The 6,281-nt window shown below is 45.8% G+C and overlaps 1 non-coding gene across 1 annotated transcript; it reads left to right on the forward strand.

The window, feature by feature from the left end:
- The first annotated feature begins 4,277 nt into the window (after positions 1–4,277).
- On the forward strand, positions 4,278–4,437 carry LOC148631082 (U1 spliceosomal RNA). Its single transcript, XR_015934879.1, has one exon. It is a non-coding gene; the product is annotated as a U1 spliceosomal RNA (small nuclear RNA).
- Positions 4,438–6,281: the final 1,844 nt, after the last annotated feature.

Consider the following 6,281-nt stretch of genomic DNA (forward strand, 5'->3'; position numbering starts at 1 on the left):
AGTGCTTGTTTCAGCCAAACCGGCCCGAAAAGCCAAAGCAAACAACAAGTCAAACAAAGAACCCTTGTTGAACAAAGAGTCTCAGCCTCCAGCCAGGATCAGTCCTGCTGTGGCTCCGGGGCCGGTGGAAGAGAAATCCACTACGCTCCCACAACCGCAGACTGCACCAGACAAGCACGAGGGTTTGAAAACCCCAGAGAACAGCGAGGACCCCTCCCCCACTCCTGCTCCTCAGAACGAGGGCCATTGTGGGGCCCCCACCGGTGGAGCGGGTCCAGCGACGATACCCAGGATTCAGCGGAGCTGCTTTTCTCAGACTCTGCAAGTGCTACAGATGCCCTCCTCTCCTCCATCCAGTCCGTCACGGAGGATCTGCAACAGCTGGTGGGTGAGGGGGAAGAGGAGACTGGTGCATCGGCTGCACCCCTTTCCCCTCAGTGCTCCCAGGAGCTGGACTTGAGGAAAAGGAAAAATGACTCTGTTTTCTCCCCGAGCGAGGAGGAAGGAGAGCATGGCGATGGGGACAGCTGGAACCCCTCCACCCCTCCTTCTACCCCCTTCCTTGAAATGGACTCCGTGAACGCTTTTACTGTTGCCACCCTGATGAAGGCTCATTTAGAGGATGGCTGGCAGGAAATTGGTAAGAAGAAAAAGAAAAAGAAGAAGGTAACAGGTGAGACCGAAGAGAAATGTGTTTTGTAAAGACTGGTTCCACTTTCTTATGTAATATGGCTCTAAACATAATTTCTCTTAACACCAGAGGTATCAATGACAGAGTTAAATGCCAGTGTGTCTTTGATTACCTCCAGCAGAGAGAGGGAGATGTGTTGATGTTGCAGGAGTGTGCTTTAGCCTATCAAGAGAGGTATAAAAGCTTTGAAGATAGGTGGGATAAAGGGCCTTCTGTTTGGTCAGGGGACAATAACAACAGAGCCTCTGGCGTGGCCATTCTTTTCAAAGGATGGGCTTTCAAATTGAAAAGTATTCAGAGGGTCATAGATGGCAGGTTGCTGTGTGTGGATGTGGAATGGGGGACCGTTAACCTGCGGCTAATCAATGTGTATTGTCCTACTGACGTGGGAGGAAGGGTGGAGCTACTCAAGGCACTCTCTCCCCTATTGTTAAGTAGCACTGACGTGATAGTGGGAGGGGATTTTAATTGTATCTTAGAGCACACAGACAGGCAGTCTAGCTCTCCGATAAAATTGGATTCCAGCTCACTGGCCCTGCAAAACTTAGTTCAAGACTTTAAACTCTCAGACACATATAGATGTATATATCCCACAACAGCAGGATATACATGGTCAGGGAGGAATAGCAGCTCCAGAATTGACTATTGCTTTGTCTCAGAGAGAGTGAAAGTTGTTGGGGTCACTCTTCAGCCTGTCTTCTTCTCAGATCATCAGGCTTTAGGGTGTAGAGTGGAACTCCAGGGCGGGACTGTCTTTGGCCCAGGCCTCTGGAAACTCAACACAAAGCTGCTAGAGAACGAGGGGGTAGTATCCCGCTACAAGGAGAAACTATCACAGTGGCTGTCCTTGCAGTGTCTGTACGGGTCAGTAGGAGAGTGGTGGGAGGAGGTGAAGATGAGGACAAAGGTCTTTTTCATGGCTGAGGGAAGGAAGGCTGCTGCCAGACGGAGAGGAGTGCTAGCCAGGAAACAGAGGCAGCTGCAGCGTCTCTACACGATGCTGCACAGTGGCTTCGATGTGCTCGAGGATATCACCCTTTTAAAAAAGGACATCCGGAGCATAGCCGAAGAAAGTAGTCGAGGAGTGCTGTTAAGAAGCAGAGTGCAGTTCTTGGAAGAAAATGAGAAGTGTACTCGCCTCTTTTTCAGGAAAGTGGTAGGCTCCAAGTCTGTCATGGAAAGTGTTGTTGAGGAGGGACGAGAGAGAACAGAGCCGAGTGCTATCCTCTCCTGCAGCGAGGCCTTCTACTCAAGACTGTACAGCTCTACAGAGGTAAAGGATGAAGAAATTCATTTTTTTACCTCAAAGCTAGAAAACGTTTTGAGTGAAGAAGATAGGGAAGTACTTGAGAGGGATTTGACAGTAGAAGAGCTGAGACAGGCTATGGAGAGCTTACAGAAGGGGAAAACTTCGGGTGCTGACGGGCTGCCTAAAGAATTTTATTGCACCTTTTGGGATCTGCTTCAGGATCCGCTACTGCTCCTATTCGAGGAAAGCTATAAGACAGAATTGCTGCCTGACTCCTTAAGAGAAGGCACTATCTCTCTCTTGTTTAAGAAAGGAGCAAAGAATGACATAAAGAACTGGAGACCCCTCAGCCTCTTAGGCGTGGACGCTAAGATCCTGCGCCTACAAAATGTAGTGGCCTCACTGGTAGGGAAAGAACGGACTTGTGGGATAGCAGGACGCCTGATGAGCTACAACCTGGCCTTGTTGAGGGATGTCTGTCTGTACTCAGAGGATCGCTCCCTCCCTCTGTGCATTTTAGGTGTAGACCTAGAAAAGGTCTTTGACCACCTAAACCGGCAGTACTTAACATCGGTACTTGAGCACATGAAGTTTGGCCCCATCATGAGAAAGTGGATTAACCTGCTGTACACAGGTAGCAACAGCAGAGTAATGGTTAATGGCAATAGATCACGCCCCTTTGAAGTCTGTTCAGGGGTGAGGCAGGGCTGCCCATTATCCCCCTTGTTATTCGTTTTGGCTATGGAGCCCTTAGCCTGTGCCTTGCGCCAGGATCAGGCCATTAATGGGATACCAGTGCCTGGAAGTGGGGGAGGAGAGGTAAAGACATCTCTATACATGGATGACGTCACCCTGCTCCTCTCTGACAATGCCTCAATTAGCAGAGCTCTGCAGTGCTGTGATCGTTTCTCTTTGGCTTCCTCCGCAAAAATTAACAAATCTAAGAGTGAGATTTTTTATCAGAACTGGAGGGAGCCAATAGAAGGACATGATCTCAGGCTGCAAGAGAAGAGAATTAAGGTCCTGGGGGTGTATTTTGGAGAAGAGATGGGAACAGTAAATTGGCAGAACAAATTGCCAATCTTAAACAAAAAACTGATGCAATGGAAGGACCGAGACCTCACCATGACAGGGAAGGTGCTGGTCATCAAAGCCGAGCTCTTGTCTGTCTTGAATTTTCTGGCTTCTACCTTCCCAATCCCACACCGTGTTGCGGCGGTGCTGAGGAGATTGATGTTTCAATTTCTATGGGGTGGGAAGCAGGAAAGACTCAGAAGGGAAATAATGTACAGGCCACTACCCTCAGGGGGGAAGTCTGTCCCAGATATTGCTACGAAGCTGCTGTGCATTTTCCTGGCCTCTGTGCTGAGAGGCTTTGCAACAGCACCTGCAGCGCGTACCTGGACTTATTTTTCCAGGCTCTGGGTAGGTAGGGAGGTGTTCAGAGTGTGGGGTGTCAGACCCAAGCTGGACGTCCCACTCTCTGACACATGCCCTGCAATTTATGGGACAGTTAAAAGTTTTCTAAGATCTCACCCAATTGGCCATATTCCCTTCCGAGATGTCAGGGTCCAAAAACTGGAAGATTTCGTTGCACCCCAGAATAATAGGCAGACCCCTGTGGGCATTTTAACATCAGCCCAAACAAGGAAGGTGTGGAAACACACATCCTCTAAGTTTCTGTGCAACATTCACAGTGATTTAGCCTGGAGTGTCGTCCACCAGTGCTTACCTGTACGAACTTTCTTGTACCGTAGGGGCCTCGCTGCGTTAGGGTGGGCTGCGGCGAGGAGGAGACTGTGACCCATCTCCTGTGGTCCTGTTTTTTTGCTAAGGCCTTCTGGGCACAGTTTGAAGATTGGTTGCAGGCTCTCTCGCCCCAATTTACCCTGACCGCTGCTTTCGTCATATACGGCATCTCTCCTGTCAAACTTCCTCCTGACGTGTTTGACAGGATCTGGGCCGTGGTGAACAGTGGGAAAGACGCCCTGTGGAGAGTGAGGAACATGGGGCTGTTCAAAGGCATCGAGGTCCCAGTCAAGGCAGCAGGTAGCCTGGCCCTGTTCATCACCCGAGAGAACTATTACCTCAGAGATCTGTGGAGAGAAGGGAGGGAGGAAGCAGAAAATCTGTGGGAAATAGAGAGCATAGGTCAATATCTCAAGAGACTGTGAAAGTAAGTAAAGAATGTGATTTGCACCAGAAAAAAATAAATTGTTACTATGTAACTGTTACCGTGTCAAAATGTAATGAGATGTGATCCTATATACTGTTTTAAGTATGTATATTAATGTAAAGCTTTCTGATTTGTGATGTCCTGTATTTTATTGTGAAAAGAAAATAAAGTTCTTAAAAATCGAAAAATCGAAATCGGTTCACCCAGGGCGAGGCTCGGCCATTGCACTCCGGCTGTGCTGACCCCTGCGAATTCCCCAAATGAGGGAATCTCGACTGCATAATTTCTGGTAGTGGGGGACTGCGTTCGCGCTCTCCCCTGATGTGCTTGGTCCAAAATCAGATACGGGAGGGTTAGGACACCACGAGCTGCGTGGCTGCGGAAGGATCCCGGTTCGACAGGAGTGGACGCCGCTGCTGGTTCTCGCTGGCTTTTAGTTAGGGGTCCGGAGAAGCATCTCAAGCTAGTTCCACTACTCCTTCCGGACGTTCATTCCCTTTTCAAAGTCAGTCGTTTTGCTGTAGTCTGCGTTCTTTAGGCTGATTATCGAGGTTAGCCTTTATTTGGTCATGGGGGGCCTCGGTACTATATGCTGAGTCTAAAGACAGTTTCACACGTTTTCTGATTGCTCGGTTCTGTACCAGTGCAGACATGTCAAAACAGTGAAAAACTTTTAGATATCCAGATATTTTTCTTTACTTGCTGCTGAAATTGCACATAAAACCAAACTGTTTCCTAAGTTTAAAAGGTAAGGATTGCAATTACCACCAATGTCTGGCTAAAACTATCCTTTTAATTTGCTTTTCACATGCAATAATTAAGAGAGTTTAGCATTTAGAAAGTGTATTATCACAATCTCCAAACTTGACCATCAATTTGATATGTACTGTATATGGAATAGAAAAAACTGCAAAATTGGTAAAAATTCGTAATCGAGGAAACAACAAACCAACACATTTCCTACATTTCAAATGCATCCTAGAGCACAGTAAAGGCATTAGAAAAAATCCAGGTGTTGTCCAACACTAACCCTAACCCTAGTTCGGGCCCTTACGAACCACACCTCCACAACCTTGCCTACAAATACAGTGCCCAAAATGTAACCCAGATGACTCCAAATCAGCCAGAAACATTCAAAGTTGCACATTTAAAGTATTTTAATGTGTCACCTGTGAAAAACTTTCAGATATCCAGATCTTTTTCTTTACTTGATGCTGAAATTGCAAATAAAACCAAACTGTTTCCTAGGTTTAAAAGGTAAGGATTGCAATTACCACCAATGTCTGGCTAAAACTATCCTTTTAATTTGCTTTTGACATGCAATAATTAAGAGAGTTTAGCATTTAGAAAGTGTATTATCACAATCTCCAATCTTGACCATCATTTTGATATGTACAGTATATGGACTAGAAAAAACTGCAAAATTGGTAAAAATTCGTAATCGAGGAAACAACAAACCAACACTTTTCCTACATTTCAAATGCATCCTAGAGCACAGTAAAGGCATTTAAAAAAATCCAGGTTGTTTTCCAACACTAACCCTAACCCTAGTTCGGGCCCTTACGAACCACACCTCCACAACCTTGCCTACAAATACAGTGCCCAAAATGTAACCCAGTTGACTCCAAATCAGCCAGAAACATTCAAAGTTGCACATTTAAAGTATTTTAATGTGTCACCTGTGAAAAACTTTCAGATATCCAGATCTTTTTCTTTACTTGCTGCTGAAATTGGAAATAAAACCAAACTGTTTCCTAGGTTTAAAAGGTAAGGATTGCAATTACCACCACCGTCTGGCTAAAACTATCCTTTTAATTTGCTTTTGACATGCAATTATTAAGAGAGTTTAGCATTTAGAAAGTGTATTATCACAATCTCCAAACTTGACCATCATTTTGATATGTACAGTATATGGAGTAGAAAAAACTGTAAAATTGGTAAAAATTCGTAATCGAGGAAACAACAAACCAACACTTTTCCTGCATTTCAAATGCATCTTAGAGCACAGTAAAGGCATTAGAAAAAATCCAGGTTGTTTTCCAACCCTAACCCTAACCCTAGTTTGGGCCCTTACAAACCACACCTCCACAACCTTGCCTACAAATACAGTGCCCAAAATGTAACCCAGATGACTCCAAATCAGCCAGAAACATTCAAAGTTGCAC

The sequence above is a fragment of the Lepisosteus platostomus genome, unplaced genomic scaffold, assembly GCF_059453375.1.
Source record: "Lepisosteus platostomus isolate fLepPlt1 unplaced genomic scaffold, fLepPlt1.hap1 Scaffold_80_H1, whole genome shotgun sequence".
NCBI classification, from domain to species: Eukaryota; Metazoa; Chordata; class Actinopteri; order Semionotiformes; family Lepisosteidae; genus Lepisosteus; species Lepisosteus platostomus.